This window comes from Neovison vison, chromosome 14, assembly GCF_020171115.1.
Source record: "Neovison vison isolate M4711 chromosome 14, ASM_NN_V1, whole genome shotgun sequence".
NCBI lineage: Eukaryota > Metazoa > Chordata > Mammalia > Carnivora > Mustelidae > Neogale > Neogale vison.
Window position 1 is genome coordinate 10,821,950 of NC_058104.1, and position 16,990 is coordinate 10,838,939.

Sequence of the window (16,990 nt, forward strand, 5' to 3'; positions counted from 1 at the left end):
CCCGTGGGGTCCGTCGGGCGCCCCGGGCCGCGGAAACCACCCCCTCAGCCCAAGCTGAGACGTCAGCTTGAGGCGAAAGGCCGCCCCGGGAAAGACCCGGGTCGAAGCCGCGCTCTCCGCGCAACCGTCCGTTGTGAGAGGCAGCGACGCGGCCCGAGAGCCCGCCCTAGCGTGAGGGCCCGGGCAGCCAAAGCGGCCGAAAGCCGTCGGGTCTCGGACCCCGGCCCCCTGAACCCCGGCGCCCTGACCTCACAACCCCGCGACCGCGACCGCGACCGCGCGCACTCACCCCAGGCGGCCAGGCAGCACTGTGGCCACCTGCGCAGGACGCAGGCCCGCACCACTGAGGCGCTACCACCGCCCGCGCCGGCCGCGGGGGTGAGGGCGTGGCCGTCCGGGGGCGCCGCCCCGCCCAACCCAGCCGCGCGCGCGCTCTCGGGGCCAGCCTCCCCCCGGCGAATTCTGAGCTCTTGGTACGGCCCGGCCCCGCCCCCTCGGCGGCCCCGCCCCGGCCGGGCCGGGAGCCTGGCCCAGCGTTCTGCAGGCGGCTGGAGTCTGGCCGCCGCCGTACTTGCTGTCGCCCACGACGCTGCTGCTGTCCCGGCCTGCTACTCCGCCTCGTGGGCCTCGCGGGGCCGTGGCTGTGCGCCGCGGGGCCTGGCCTGCTGCCGCCGGCTCCCGTTCGCGCGTGTTCGCGCTCTCTCTCTTCCACCGCCTAGTACCCCCACCCCCTTACCTGGGTCTGGGCAACCCGATCGCAGAGGCCCGGGACGGGAATGCGAAGCGGCTTGGGGCGGGGGAAGGGAAGTGACCAGGCAGGGGGCGCGGACTGGACCGAAGAGGCGGGGAGAGGGCGGAGGGCCTCGGGCGTGAAAGGTCTGGCTGCCTGGATGGTGGGTCAGAGTCCCACTTCTGCCTCTTGCTGTGGTTCTTACTTAATAGGGTCAGGAGGATCAGGCCTCGGAACTCGTGCTCCTGAAGAATGTAACTCAATGCCGTAGTAAGTGCTCTAGAAATGGAAGTCACTGCCATTGGTAGTAGTAGTACGTGCTCTCTTGCGAATTCCTTTCAGAACAGTCTGCAACTCCCCGCCTCCAGAGGCCGTTCTCCACCTTTAAAAACAGGACCAACCACCAACAACCAATACGTTGAAAATAGTAAAGTCCTGTGTAAACAGAGGATTATTCCCGGGGCCCCCGTTTTAGACTTCCAGGTCCAGTCTGTCAGGAACCAGTCCTTCCAACTGATGAAATGAATGCCATCGCCCTCGAGGTGGGGCGCACCCTGTCCAGCCAAGGAACAGAATGTGTAACTCCTTCACTTGGCCCTCAAGAGAGCAGTGGGGAATTCCTTCTGTGGATCTCTGATACTCCCTCCCACCTTCCCAACACCCTTGAACATCTTGTGGGGGTGTCCCAGGGAATCTGCAGTGTTTGATTCTGAATCCTTGTACCCTGCTTCTGTGAGGCCAGAAATGACAACTCAAGAGTTCTCTCTGCTAATAATAGATCACCCAAGCAGGAACAGGTATCTTTTTTTTTTTTTTTTCCTTTTCCCCACTAAACCAGTAATTGAGTCCTGTGGCTTCTATTTCTAGGACCCTCTCCCCACTTCTTACCTTATCTGCTGCCCCTGCCTTAGTTCAGGCCTCCCTGGGTTCACCTCTCACTTGAATGATCTCAGCAATTCCTGACTGTGCGTGTCACTCCGGTTTCTTCTACACCCACTGCCAGGGAAACTTCTTCACTCTGCTCACAGCCCTACCTTCCTGACTCTATACCCATCCTCCCCAAAATACATTCTCACTAGCCCGCTGGAAAAAAAGAAAAAGTAGGTTAGATGCGCACCTCACACTTCCATGAATAGACATTCTTGGTAGAGAAAAGATTTAAATAATAGAGAAGAAAGAGGAAAAGTCCTACAAAAAAATCATGGGAGAATTTCTGTTACTCTCCAAGAGGCCTTTCTGAGTTATGACACAGACCCCAGAAGACATAACTGAAAAGACTGGAAAATCTGCCTATGGAAAACTCAAAGCCTGTTGTGTGACAAAGACCTACAGGCGGTCAAAAGACCAACGAGAGATATTTGCTATTATTAAGAGTCAAAGGACACGTTTTGCTCATAAGGATACCCACTAATTAGTGAGGAAAGAAAAAAACATAAATGGACAAAAGATACAAATGATCAGTGCACAGAAAAAAAAAGAAATACAAATGGCTTTTAACCCTACGAAGAGATTTTCAACCCCACATGTTAAAGGAACGCAAATCAAAACTTGAGCTGGGAAACTTTCTTCCCCTATGATGACGACAAACCAGAAGCTTGATGACACACCACTGGTGCAGGTGTGGGGGAACGTGCTGGCATTTCTTGTTGCTACACCCGAATGTGAATATCACTCAGCTATTTAAAAAAAAAAAAAAAAAAAGGAAATGAGGAAGCTCATTGCTGAGATGAATTGATAAAAGGAAAAGGAAGGTAGTGACTGCACTTGTAGAAAGCTACTGTTTTTAGAAAACATCGTAGCGGGGAGGAAAGTGGAGGAAGGATGTACAGACTGTGTATAGATTTGATTGAACTCCCATTGCCTCTCTTGAGAGATGAAAAACTGCTAACACTGGTGGTCTCGAGGGGAGACTAGGAAAATTGGGATGGGGCGGCGGGTAATGAAAGAGGTATCTTTGACACATTGCGCCTTGCTAATGTTCACTTACCTGAAGCTGAATACATAAATACTTAAAAAGAAAAATAACCAAACAATCCTTTCTCTGGCAGAAGAACCAGTTCTATTGACTACACACTTCATTTTTCTGAAATCAAAATCAGACACATGTGGGTTACAGATGAAGAGTTTCCGGTCAGTTCCCTACCATTTCTCCTTTATCTGCACTGCCCAGAAAGAATCACCTTTTACCTTGTTGAGCACTTGATTCTGGTCCTTACTTCCACGCTGGTAAAGAAATGCCTTTGTGGCTGGCTGTCGTCCTACATTTTATGTGCTACGTCTTGAGTCCGGCTAACGATGGGAGAGGTCATTAAAACTGCAGCTTGGCTCCCGTGCTCACACAGTTCAACATGATTGTGTATATTCCTACTTGACCTCCTACTTGACCTCCTCCATCTATCCACGGCAGGCACATTATCAGTATCCTTGTCCTTCTCTTTGCTCTGCGCCCCCACCTCTGCTTCCCGCCGTTAGCTGCCTGACCCTTGACGTTTTTCACGATTGAACTTGGTGGTATTTACATTCCACATGTGTTTTTTGCCTTGTCGATGACTCAGGTCACACGTGGGGTTTCCGGTTGACAAGCCGCACTGACGCCACTGTAAGTTTGGCAGAGTGTGCACAGATGAGCCAATCATCCCTACCGGGCTCTTCTTGTACAGCTGTACGTTCCCCCACCCCCGACCCTGGCATGGTTTAAAAGAAACAGATTCCCAATCTCACCCTGGAAGTGGTTTATCAAACTTTTTCCAGATACCCCTTTCAGGGTTCTCGGACAAACCCCCCTGCTCCCATCCCGATAGGTCACTGTCAAGGATGAGGTCTGAAATACTGTTTCCGTTCCCACAGCAGGTGCGCAAAGTGTGTGGGGTGGACGGATCGCCTTGGTCCGGAATGCAAGGGCATTCAAAAGCTGGCCCTGACTCATCTTTCAAGCTTTATCTTCATAATTTTCCTCCAAAAACTCTTTACTTCCAGCAAGACTGGACAAATTCTGGTACATTCTGTAAATTTTAATCGTAGCCTCTGAGCTCTCAAGAATGTCATTTTTTTTTTCATGTGTTTTTATGTCCCTTAATGGTTCATCAAGAATGTGTGGTCTTCAAAGGGAGTGATGAGGGGCTCCTGGGGTGGGCCTTTGTCTGCTGTAGGCAGTCCAGTCCTACACCTGCCCCGAATAAGAGTCTCTCAAATGTGAACAACGTGAAAGCTCATTGCACCCGTGACAGACAAAGCGTCTGTCCCTGGGAGCAGCTGTTAAACATGTAGCATCCCACAAAGCTCGTCTTACCTTCTATCAGCACCTTGGATCTCCGTGATCCCTTGGAGTCTTCCCTTGTCCTATAACTGAACATTTACTTAGTACTTGCAATACGCTCCCACTTGCTGTGGGATAGAGGGGACTAACTACCGTTTACTGAGTACCAAAGAGATCCCAAGCACTGTGCTTAAAATTCTATACACGTTAGTGCAAATCTTCTCAAAAGTATCCCTTTTTGGGGTGCCTGGGTGGCTCATTGGCCCAGGTCATGGTCTCAGGGTCCTGGGATCCAGCCCCGCATCGGGCTCGCTGTTCAGCAGGGAGACTGCTTCCCCTCTCTCTCTGCCTACCTCTCTGCCTACTTGTGATCTCTCTCTGTCAAATAAATAAATAAAATCTTAAAAAAAAAAAAAAGTATCCCTTTTTATCCCCACTTGCCAGAGGAGTAAACAAAGGCTCAGAGAGCGAAGGGATTTGTCCCAAGTTCCCCGAGATCCTACAACTAGGAAGTGTACACTGTGATAAGCCTGGTGCCCATCAGGAAGCTTGTCAAGTCTGTTCAAACCCTTTCCACCACCCTCCATCCCTGGGAGTGCCAGGCCTGGCTCCCCTGGGGCAACCACTCAGCCCTGGAAGTCTATGTTCAGCTCTCATCTTCGGAGGGAAACCCTTCCCCATGCTGGTGTGGGCTCCCCGCCCTTGCACCCAGGGCAGCCCCTTCTCCTGAGGGCTCCAGACTTAACCTCTAAGTCAGGAGTGTCCCAGCAGCCTGATTCTAACCCACTCCCTCTGACTCAGATCTCCTCCTACATGGGCACACAGACTCGTAAAGAATCTCCGAGGTCATGCCTTGCAAGCTCTTGTCTCGAGCAGGAACTCCCTCCAAGCGTGCCTGAAAGGGGCTGGCCTGTCCTCTTATAAGAAGAAAAAGAGGATCCCAGATTGGAGAAGTTGGGTTGACATCCCCCACAGATGCAGAGGGATGAGGCTGGTAAACTTGGAGCCTCCTCTTTGCTCAAACACACTCAGGGTCACACCAGCTCTCCAGCGGGATGTCTGAAATGCCACCAGGGGCCCTCCAAGTCTGTTGCATTAGGCATTTCTCTGGCCCTTTTCCAGTGGGAGGTTTCCAGGCATGTGCAGGGCAAATGATTTCGTCGATTTCCTGATGCCTCCAGGGCCAGGGCAGTCCCCAAAGCACAGAGGCACAGAACCCCCATCAGGAGATAAAGAGGCAAATTCTGCTTTGACTGTGATGTGTGAGGAGTCTCTTTTTGTCCCTTCCTGGATAAGAAATCAGTTTCCGGGGCGACTGGGTGGCTCAGTGGGTTAAGCCTCTGCCTTCGGCTCAGGTCATGATCTCAGGGTCCTGGGATCGAGCCCCGCATCGGGCTCTCTGCTCAGCAGGGGGCCTGCTTCCTGCTCTCTCCCTGCCTCTCTGCCTACTTGTGATCTCTCTCTCTGTCAAATAAAATAAATAAAATCTTTTTTTTAAAAAATGTTTAAAAAAAAAAATAAATCAGTTTCCTTCTCAGCAAAATGGCTGGGGGGGGGGTGCTCCTGTCCCTGCCACTTTTCCCAGGTGTCTTGAGGCTTGTGATGGGCGAAGGATGGACGGACGGAAGGATGTATAACAGCAGGGTGGAAGGCAGGGGCCCAGGCAAGCCTCCCTGACCTCTAAGCCCAGGGCCAAACTCATACCTGAGCTCGTGCCTAGGAGGACCCTGGACTTCCCGAAACTCTTTGATAAGCACGTGGTCTTCTCACTACTTCTTCAGGTGAGGGATCTGAGACAGGGGACTGGATCCGCTGCCCCCTCTGCCTGATGCACCCCAAAGTCAGTTTTTCCTGCACAGAGAAGGTATGCTTCTCTGCCTGAGTCCCTTTTCCACAGGGCTCCAGACCTCCTAATTCCCTTCAGAGGTCAGGGACGCCTGGCCCGGCCTGCCCAAAGCCTCCTAGCTCTCAGGCGTCCTGTCTGGTCCTGAGCCAGGTCTTTTTGGAACAAGCACAGGGCCTGGCCACTGGGCCGAATGTCCCAGGTGTGTGTAGCCAGCTGGCTGCGGGGTGACCTGGCCAACTGGGGACAAGTGTGGCTCTGCTGTGTGGACACAGTGCTGTGAGGGCAGGACAAACTGTTCCTAGAGAAAGCTGGAGGCAGCTGGGGCGCTGGGACAAATAAATCCCTGAAACCTGGACCCTACAGGGGAAAGCACGGGCCCTGGATGTCTCAGAGGCCGGTGAGCGAGCTGTCTCCATCGGAATCATCACGGGGCTGTCCCCCGGTTCAGTGCCCATTCCTAGGGCAGCCCTACCCCAGCCACTAAAGCAGGATCTCTGGAGGCACGGCAGAAATGGAAATTTTAAATAACCTTTGTTCTTAACCACCTGGGAATAGGAGAACCACTGCCTGATTGGGTTAACTCGGCCCGGAACTGGGGGTGTCCAAAGTCTGGCTCAGAGAGAGCCAAACACAAAACCAGATTGAGAAGGCAGAGCTGGGGGTTTGCTAGGAAGAGTGAAGCCCAAATGATGACCGGCCTGCCTCCCCGAGGTGTTCAAAACATTCCCCCAGACCTTCCTCCCAGCCTCCCTGCCGCTCCCCCACCCTGGGTCCCCCTCTTCACCACATCTCAAGTTCCACGATTTCAAAGAGGCAGCCCTGAAATGAAGGAACGGACGGTCTTTGGCAACAGCAAATGGGGCTTCCAAACTGGACACCACCAAGGCCCCACAGGCTATGTGACCTTGGACAGATCCCAGGGGGCCTTTGCAACGTGGCCCCTTGGGGTCTGGGTGAGGAACACAGGTTCCTGTGTGTAAAGGCCAAATGCATGGTAGTTCTCCAGGGCCAAGATTCCTTCCTCTTTCTGACTCCCCACCCGGCACCCCCTCACCCTTGCCTTTGTTCCTCTCTCTGTTATGCAACTGAAGGTAAATCCTTTGTGGGTTCCTCTGCAGCTAGAGCTGACGGGCTGGCATCTGGCCAAGCAGAGCAAACAGGAGGGGGGCCCTGTAAGGGGAGGCCTGGAAAACCACACTGTCCACATTCTTGTCCACGTGCGGCTAGACCAAGGATCTTGGCCTTCTTTCCCCCAATATTGCAAAAAGGCCCGTGATTATGTTCCCCAAACTGTCTGGCGGCGGCCAGCTGCTATCGTGAGAACCAGCTCCCACTGACAACCATCTGGGAAAGGCCTCTAAGGACGAGCCTGCTTGGCTTCTGTACACTCGCGGTTCAAACCGTCACACGCGGAGAGCGTCTACCCATGCCCGCCCCGAGCAGCCACCTGGCAGAAACCAAAGTGTCTTAGAGCTGGTCCCTGGCCCTGAGGGGCTGGTGACTGATGTCCTGGCCAACTCCCCATTGAGAACCCACGAGTAGTTCCGTGATTCTCCAAGTGTGGTCCCCAACCCGGGATCATCGGCCCACCTGGGAGTTTGTTAACAATGCCCAAGTTTGGACCCCTGCCCCAGTCCACTGAGTCAGAAACCCCCGGGGATGAGGGGACCCTGAACTCTGTGTGTCAAGGAAAGCCCCCCTCTTCCAAGAGATGCTGTTGTAGGTCGCAGATCTCGTTAAAACCTCACACAATCCCAAAAGAGGACTACTACTGTGTCCAGGAAAAGAGGCTCTGACCTGGTCTGGGGTGTGGGCGAGCTGGCAGTGCAGGAAGGGTCGGACTCTTGGGTCCCCCCTGGCGTCACAGTCTACCTCTGCAGCATCTGTGTTACAAAAACTTCTTCCTGGTCTCACCTGGAGAAGCCCAGGCCCAGCCCTGAATGAGGTATCTCACACCTCATTCAGCAGGGGTAGGGGCTGAGCGGGGCCTGAGCATCAAGGTCGGGGCGCCGGCTCTCAGAAGGCAAGAGCCTCACCATGGGGACAGAGAAGAGCGGGAGGAAAGTAGGGGAGAGCAGCCCCGGTGACAACGACTTGCCCCAAATATAGCAACACTGAGCTGACATAAGGTCCCCGAGCGGAGGCCATCCTGGCTTCCAAGCCTCTTCTGCCCAAACCCCATCCTGAGAACTTTTCTCCTGTGCTCACTTACCTCTATGCTCCACTGGTCCCTTTCCATGCACCTGCCGGAAATGGAAACTCTCAGGGTCCCCTCTTAAACCCACAGCATTTGCCTGAACACCACCCCCAATACGGAATCACTTCTTCAACTAATGGCTCTAAGGTGCTTTCTTGCATCCATGCTGCGACAGGGCACTCACTGCCTTTTCGGTCCACCCATCCGTCTACGAAATCTCCGACAGGCTTGAGTTCCCTTGGAACGAGCCGACGTGCCTCTATCCCCGTGTTGCTTCTACCTTTCATAAGAGGAGTTAATCTAATCCCCTCCAACAGAGATTACAAGCTTATTTCAAAGTCTGATTGATATGAGGTAAGAATACTATGCCATTGGGTTCCCATGAACCTACCACCCACCTCTGCACAGGAACGAAGCAGGTGAAACATACCAACCCATCACTTCGAGGACAGTAGGAACAAGACCGGGCTGGGCGTAGGGAGGGGCAGGAGGAAGGCCAGGAGGAGGTGGAAGGAAAGACAGCCACTATCCTGTCACCTACCCCCTGAGCGACCCTGGCAGGACTGGAGGAGGTTTTGCAGGGCCTGATGCATACTGGGGCCCCTTCAAGAGAAAGGATGCGAAATTACCAAAACAAACACCCGAAGCTTGTCCCATTTGGAGAAATAAAGTCACAGACGGATGGCCTGTAATGACAGGAAAGCTAGAACTCACGCTCGGTGTTTTCAGCAATGATTTTCAGGTGTATTCTTTCTTTCGGCAAGTGGGGATCGTGGGTAGGTGGTCCCCATCTCCTGGCCTCATTTTCTCATCTGTAAAACAGGTCTGGGCCCACCTGCTTTCCAAAGCTCAGCGCTTTGTACGTGGGAGGCCCCCAGCCATAGCTCCCCAGGAGAACCAGTAAATTCGGAGGACTAGCTCTCTAGTAAAAGACAGTAATCGACCCCTTGACACCAATCACTATGCTGGTTTTCAGATTATTTTTCAAAAAACTTTTTCCCAGGTGGTCGTCCCTCAGTGCATTTCTGAGGAAGAGGCTTTGCCCCAAATTGGGACCCTGAGAGACTTCTCCCCCACCCCCCAAACCCTCTCCCCGCAGAGGCAGCTCCCCCATGGCCTGTGAGGAACCCTTCGCCTTTGGGGGGCTCATGCCCCACAAGGAAGGAAACCCGATCTGGCCCCTCCTGGAGATCCGAGGGGCCAATAATAGGATTACTTGAATCATTTTGGCAACGTTGGAGCTGCCAAAGCTGCCAAGAGGAAAAGACGCTGTTGCTCAGGAAAGAGAAAACAATTGTGACCTCGTTGCCCAGAACGTGTTTTGCAAGAAAGCTTCATGTTTAGCAGGAGGAGGAAGGAGCCCTAGAAACTCCCTCCTCGCTCCCGGCCCAAGCCAGGCGCCCTGGGCTGCCCAGTTCCGGAGAGCTGCCGACCCAGTTGCAACATGGGGGCAGTCGAGCCTACCAGGCTGCAGGCAGCAACCCCGTCTGCCTGTAGAGGGGACTCAGCCTCTCCCCCGCCCCTTCCCAGGTCACCGAAGGCGGTGGTTTCCAAACTTCAGGAGGCGGAACAATCCCCATTCACCCTGCCAGGGTCCCCATTCAAGGGGCCAGGGATCTGCCTTACAGTTTCACTCCGTGGGGGGCCCAGGAAGCACAGAGCTGGCTCGTTTTCTAGGAACTCCGCCTGATAGCTTGCGTAAGGCCGGCACCCTTCTGGCTCCCCCAGGCCCACTGGAAGCATGGAACCAACACTGTCCTTGACACGCGGGCCGCACAGCCTTGCGTGGCCAGCCTTCAGGAGGCAGAGAAGATGACCATGGAAAAAGGCCCTGGAAAATTCCTCAGAGTCACCCGTCTCTGGGCTGGGGACTCAGGGCCAGAAATTGGAAATGGCTGAAGGACGGGGCGAGGGTAGCGGCGGGTGAGGCCGGGGAGGTGGCAAGAATGGGAGCCCATCACCCCGTCCTCTGACTTGGAGTGGAGGGCGTCAGCACAGAGGAAACTTCCAGACCATCCCGTGACACCTCCTCATTTTAGAGATGCGACAACTCAGCCCAGAGAGGTCGAAGCTTCTGCCCGAGGTCACACAATCAATCAGTCGGGAGGGCTGGGCCTAGAGCCCTCGGTTCAGTATCTCTGTCCAGAACTTGCCCCACGGTAGTGCCAGGCCCGGGTGCAGGTCGGAGACGGGCCCCACACAAGCTCCTTCCTCTCTCCTTCCTCCCTTCCACGGCCAGCTTGGGACAGACAGAGGACACGGAAGAGCCCCTCCAGCTACCCTGCCTCCTCACACAGGCGCCTCTAGGCCCTTCTGCCCGTCCCCAGTTGCCTCGGTACCACCGTTCCAGGCGTCCGATCAATTATGCACAGCCTGCACCTGGCCCTCCGTGGGATCCAGCCTCCCCTCGGAGGGGTGAGGCGTGCTGCCACCTGTTAGCGCTCGGCGCCCAGTCCCCTAACCCCAGCATCTTGCCCTGCACCCACCTGGGCAGCGAGGGGTGGGGGTGCCCTCGGCAGGGCCGATCAGCAGGGGCAAGTCCTATGTGGGCACCGGTCTGCCTTCCCCAGGCTCAAGCCCCATAGTGGCCTTTTATGGGGCCCAGGGGCGTGGTGTGAGGGATTAGTCCCAGGGTATCTGTGTCTAAGAAATGTCCCCACCCTAAGGGCCCCTGCTGGGCACTGAAAACATTAGGCCGAGCCTGGAGCCGGTTCCCTGGCCAGGCCCTTCCCCCTCACAAAGCAGCACAGAGCCGCAGGCTTACTGTGCACCGGCGAGCAAGAGTTCGCGCTGGAGAGCCTCGGACCCCCGCATCGGGAGTCAGGTATGACGATTCCCACCCACTCTGGGACCTTGAACGAGTTATGCGCCCCCCACGCCTCAGTTCCTCTATCCCTAAGCTAGAAATAGTTATAATAACTCACCTCAAAGCATTGGCACGGGACCCAGCATGTAGGTACTCAGTCACTGCCGGAACGAATGAACGAACGATCGGATAGAAGGACGATTAGGACAGCGAGGTGTCTGCAGACTGGTCCAAACAGACCTCAGCTGCCTTGTTTCCTCAACGCATCACCTTGCGCGGTCCCCAGTGCCTACCGACTCCGGCTGGAGAGACGGGGGCGGCCAGTCATGGGGCTGAGTGCCCTACCTGGGAGTCTGTGTCCACTGGGGAGCCAACGAAGGTTGTAGGTAACACGTACACCCTGGATCAGAGGCTCCTGGGTGCCCAGGACAGAAGCGAGGAGGATTTTCCCTGGGTAGGGCCAGTGGGGGTGGGGGGTTGGGGACCTGGCATCATAGAGGCCCAATGATGGGCCTTGGTGACGAAAGAAGAGAGCAAGGGAGAAGGAAGAAGGGAAGTTCTGGCATAAGAGGGAGGAGAGGTAAGTCCTGGGGCAGAAGACTGTGGCCACCAGTCTCCAGGCTGGTCCCCCATGATCCTGCCTCCTGCTACCCCATGCCGTATCAGGACTGGCCTCTGTGACCTCTAGCATCCACAGAAAGGATGGTATGTGACCCAAAGGTAGGTCCCCAAAGACTTCTGTATCACTCTCTTTTTGGGGACCAGCTCTGGGGAAAAGCCAGCCTCATGAAGAGACCCCAAGTCTTAAGACAGGCACTGGGCTCTCCCGGCAGTGGCCATGGGAGCCAGCAATCATGGAAACAGACCCTCTGGCCCCGGCCACCTTCCTGGGTGACACTGGCGGTCCCAGCTGTAACCCAGCTGTGAGGAGAGCCATCTGGAGAAGCTGCCCCAATTCTTCTGACCCACAGCAACTGCTAGGTAATATATATCTGGTTTTTCAGGCTGCTGGGATCTGGGATCCCTTGTTATACGGCAAGAGACAGCTCACACAGGCACCAAGAGCTCCGTGATCTTGCCCCCCTGCTGTCCCTCCCTGGTTATCATTACCACGATGTGGGGTGCCCCCCAGCCTTGTGACCTACACCTTGATCTACCTCTGTTTGCGGCTCACAGAGCGTTTTCACACAGGCACACTTGTTGCGACACACCGCAGGAGGTGATTATAATCCCTGTCTTACATGGGGGGAAACTGAGGCACGGTGAGGACTGGGGTGACTTGCACAAGGTGATACAGCTTGTCAGTGGCAGGGCCTGGGGCCTGAGTGCCTGGCTGCCAAGGCCGGAGAGCCCGACCACAGACAGGAGCCTGTGCCCGGGGGGCTACTCTGGCCTCCTGGCCAGCCAACAGCCAACGTGCCCCATGGGGATCTCTCCAGAGTCAGCGATGTCTCTAGGCTGTGGCCCTCTGGAGATGGTTCTAGAGCTGGGCAGGTTAAAGATTCACGGCGTGGCCTTTGCAGTGACCTTACAAGGCCACCTAGGGTCAGATGACACCCCTGTTTTAGGTGGCTATTCAGGGAACCCAGCTTCCTCTTCTTTCTGGAGCTCATGTCCCAGCCTAGGAGTCCTTGACGGCAGGGAGCAGGGGGCCAATCCCATCGTTGAAGATCTGTGTGTGCAGTGAAATGGTTAGAAAGGGAGCCCGGGGTGCGCTCACTGGGTGCTGAAGGAAGTAGGCACGGCACCCTTGCCTTGGCCTCATGCTCCTCATTCCCTTTTCCAGAGCATTCCATGCTATGCCAGGTGGGGGGCAGAGGACAGGAGGTTCCGGGGCTGGCTCTGTGGAAAGACTTCATCCATACAAAGTCAGTAGGTGGTAGGTAGTTTCCACAAGGAAGAAAGCAGGGGAGGAGGTGACAAATCACAGGGCGCTCTTCTAGATGCAGGGCATCTCCCCAGTGTTCATTAAGACTCTGCCTTTACCAGCCACGTCACAGCCTTCCTTGAGCCTCAGTATGCTCATCTGTAAAATGGTCTCAGGGTTGGATAACAGGCTCAGGATCGCCGAAAGCCCTGAGACCGGGCTCCCAGCCCCCGGAGAGGGCCGGCACCGTTACGTAACACCGCCCAGAGCCTCCCAGGGTGAGTGGCAACCTGAGCTCCAGCCGCCTTCTCCATGCAGCCCACGGCAACCTGACTCCTGCGAGACTCTGGTTCTCAGGAAAGCTGACCCTCTCCCAGGTGCGGAAGCCTCCAGGAGGGCCCAGCGCCCTTGGGGAGGGAGAGGCCCAGGGCCTGCGAGGGAGGGATTGCCGCAGGAGGGCTCGAGGCTGGACTCCAGGCAGGCAGGGACACCTCAAACCTCCCAGAGGGCTTGCGGACACCAGGAGGGACTGTAGTGGCTCCAGAGGCCTGGGTGGGAGCTGCCTCCAGGGGACGCAGTCTCTGCGCCGAAAGGGAGGCTGGTGCGTGGGACTTTCCTCTGTGCCCTGTGCAGCTGCGGGACAGGCTTCTTTCCTCTTGGGACCAGGGGTGGGATTGGAGGGTCTTTCTGGCACAGCCATCAGGACCCCCAGGCCGAGCCAGCCTGCACAACGGGCTTTCCCATCAGAAGAATGTTCCAGTAGGTGAGTCACTGTGCTGTGTCACCTGCACCTTCAAACTTGTCCGCCTGCTCCCACGTTGAACACGCACACAGGGACACAGCCACTTTGGACGTCCCTAGGCTGCCACACTCACACGAACGCTCTTTCCCTGCCCATGATGGGGTGACCCCAGGGAAGAAAGACTGATGGGGTGCTGGTACTGGGAACCACCGCCCCCCCTCCCCAGGCCCCAGGAGAGGCTCCCTCCTTGCATCCCAGGTAAGAAGGGAAACCAGATTAGCGGGATTTGACACCTGCGGTTGGGGCCAGCTGTCTTCCCTTACAGGACAGGGAGGGACTTGGGCGCTGTGGGCTCCCAGCACTCATGGCCATGGTGACAGAGAGCTTCACCCTGCCCCCACCCCCCATCCCCGGCAGCAGAGCCCTCTGGATCTCTCTAGGACAGCATAGAAAGGGAGTTTGGGGCAGGTGGGCAGGTGGGCAGGTGGGGCCGGGGCTTCAGCCTTATGTCCAGGACAGTCAGACCACCTCTGAGGTCAGGTGACCCTTCTGTGCACCCTGAGCCCTGAGAGTTACAGAGGGCCACACCTGGGCGTGGAGACCAACAAAAAACAAACAGGAGGGTCAAGGGTTTTAGATTTCTTCTCTGCCAACCACAGGAACGCCCCTGGCTGGCCCAACACACGGGACACCCAGAGAGAGCTGTTTCGCCCTTTGGCAAAGATTTCAGGCCTGTGGTTGGACCTTGTTCTGTCCCTAAACACCCTCCCTCCGAGGGTTCCCGGAGCCCTGGGTGCACCGAGGCAGCCTCAGCCCGCTCTATCGCTCGGTGGATTTTTGTGTCTCCCCTCGGACCCCAGCATAGTAAAACAAGTAGGGAAGGGTCCCAGGGGTCTCCTCTACCTGCAGCATTAAATCCAGACCCTTAGTTGGAGCCCAAGAACCCTTCTCACTTGGCCTCTCCACGACCCATGCCCCTGCGGACCCTTTCTCACCCCACGTTCTGGTCCAGCCAGGCTGAACACACCCACCCTGACACACGCTCGTCCCTTGTCCCAGAACATCCTTCTCTTCAGTCCATTCTGGGGAGGTCTGCTCTGCCCCCCGACCCCCGGGCCAGGTTCGGGGATCACCTCCTCTGGGATGCCTCCTGTGGGTCCTGCAGGGCTGGCTGTCCACTTCTCCGTGCTCTGCACAATATGGGCAGACGTCTCTCCCGGAGCCTCCCAGGGCTGCCGTGGGTTCTGTCTCCCTTACCGGAACCCACTGGGACCAAGCCCTGCCCTCTTTGCATCCCCAGTGCATGGGATGAGGCTCCCCAAGAGATAGCAGGTACTCAGGTACTATTTGGTGAGAGAAGGAAGGAAGGAAGGAAGGAGAAGGGAAGGGAAAGGAAAGGGAAGGGAAGTGGGGAGGGGGGAAGAGAGGGAGGGGTGAAGGGGTCAGGATGGCCATTGCCAGGGCTCAGGCTCCGAGCATCTATGATCCTTGGCCAGGCGGGCTCAGAGCACCAAGCCATCAGCAGGAGCAGAGCCTCCTAAGCCATATGCGATTCCCAGGACAATAAGAACTGACTGAGCGCCTGCTGTATACTTCACGCCTCACCATTCTGTCCCATCCTGAGCGCATCTCCGGCCCCCTGCTCTTGTTCCTCCGTCTCCCTGCAACATTCTTCCCCCTGACCCTCTCGTGGCTGCTCCTCGGATTCCTCCAGGTCCCAGCAGAGATGGGGCCTCCTCCAGGAGGCCTTCTCTGATCTACAGTTGCCATTCTCGGTGTCATCACCCAGCTTTGATGCCCGGCGCTGTGCTATCACTAGTTCCAAGTTTCTTATTTGTCTGTTTGCTGACTAGCTTTCCCTCCCTGTCCCCCAGACACACACACACACACACACATCCTTAAGCTCCTTGAAGGTAAATGGGCATTGGCCACCTCTCTCCTGCCACAATCCCACGCCTGGAATGGTGCCTGGTACACAGTAGGTGTTCAGCAGATGTTCAGTGAATGAGTGGACGCAGGCTTTGCCAGGTGGTCCCGTCCTTCAGGAGATCATGGGGGCAAATGGACAGACACCTGTCTGGAGACGGCCACCATGAATGGCCCAGTTTGTCACAGCTGCCAGAGCCTTTCCGCCCCCAGCAGGGGCTGTTTGTTGAATGCACAGCCCAGCAGGCATCTCTGTCCCGGCCTCTCACGCTGACAGCTTCCTATTTCTCCTCTGCAGGTAGGGGGACGGAAGGTCAGCCAGGAGCCGTACCTCGCCTGCAAGCTGAACTCTAGAAAGAACCATTTTTCATCCCTCCCCTTCATTTGCATCTATAATCTCCCTCCAGTGGGGCAGGCACAAAGCTCTCTCTTTCCAGACGAGGACCTGAGGCTCAGAGAAGCCCAGTGACTTGCCCCTGAAGCCAGGGAGAGCAGATGGAGCCTTGCGCCCCCCGCCACGCCCCTGCCTCCTGATCAGAGCGCCTCCCTTGGGCCTTAATGGCACCAATCCTCAGGACGGTGTCTGAAGACTCAGCAGGGGCCGGGTCCTACCATCATCTCTGCCTGCACACCCCTGGGGATTACACAATCAGACCTAAGTGGTAAAATCTCCTCTCCCCACCCCTGCCCGGAGACCACCTTTCTCTTCCAGCCCTCCCATTCCCCGCACGCTGCCAGTCACCCAAGCTCAAAATGTCACTTCTCTTCCACTTCCCCTTCTCCTCTTCCTCCTGTCCAATGAAAGGATGCTGCAGAGCCAAGCAGGGAGGTGGCGAGGGGTGGGGTGAGGGCTTCCGGCAGGGCCTGGGGTGTCAGCTGGGGGGGTGCCTCTGGGGTTCTGTGCAGGACGGGGATGGACCGAATGCAGGTGCCTGGGGAGCCTGTCTTCGTCTCCCAACGCTGCTGTAACGAATCACCCCGGGTTGGCTTCACGTACCAGAAATGTTTTGTCTCACCATTCTGAAGGTCAGAAGTCCCAAATTGAGGCACTGACAGGGCCGTGCATCCTCTGCAGGCTCTAGGAAGGAATCTGTCCCTTGCCTCTTCTTGGCTTCTGGAGCCTTCCAGAAATCCTTGGTGTTCCTTGGTTTGTAGACTCGTCCTCCAATCTCTGCCTCTGTCTTCACAGGGCTGCCCCTTCCCTGCGTCTCTGGGTCCCTGTGTCCCGTACGCTTCTTACAAGGATGCCGGGGACCAGATTTAGGACCCGCCGTACTCCAGTGTGACCTGTCTTAACTAAATGACATCTGCAAGGACCTTACTTCCAAAGGAGATCACGTTCACAGGGACCAGGGTTGGGTCTTCAACATATCTTTTTGAGGAACATGGTGCAGTCCACAGCACTAACTGAGGGGTGCTGGGGGCTGGGCACGATTGAATCTGGGCCAGGAGGCTGCACTGATGGGGTCGGGGTGGGGAGAGACTGAAGAGTGGGCCCTGGGGAGGGGACGCTTGCCTCGGCGGTGGGTGGGCTGCTGTGGCCCCATATGCAGGGGGCCACCCTGTGCTCCCCAACACCCTGGTCTGCTTCTTCCTGGGTGAGGCCTGGGCTCTGCGGAG

General features: G+C 56.2%; 1 protein-coding gene across 2 annotated transcripts in view; it reads right to left on the reverse strand.

Annotated features, from left to right (window-relative positions):
• The window catches only part of LOC122895425 (NADPH--cytochrome P450 reductase), a 59,466-nt gene extending 58,670 nt beyond the window's left edge, over positions 1–796 (reverse strand). Inside the window, exon 1 of one of the 2 annotated variants that reach the window (XM_044232827.1) lies at positions 737–796. The gene's annotated coding sequence lies outside the window, so the exon portion shown is untranslated. Of the gene's footprint in view, positions 1–289; positions 344–736 lie in introns of those variants that run through there. The other variant, XM_044232826.1, reaches the window with a different exon arrangement.
• Positions 797–16,990: the final 16,194 nt, after the last annotated feature.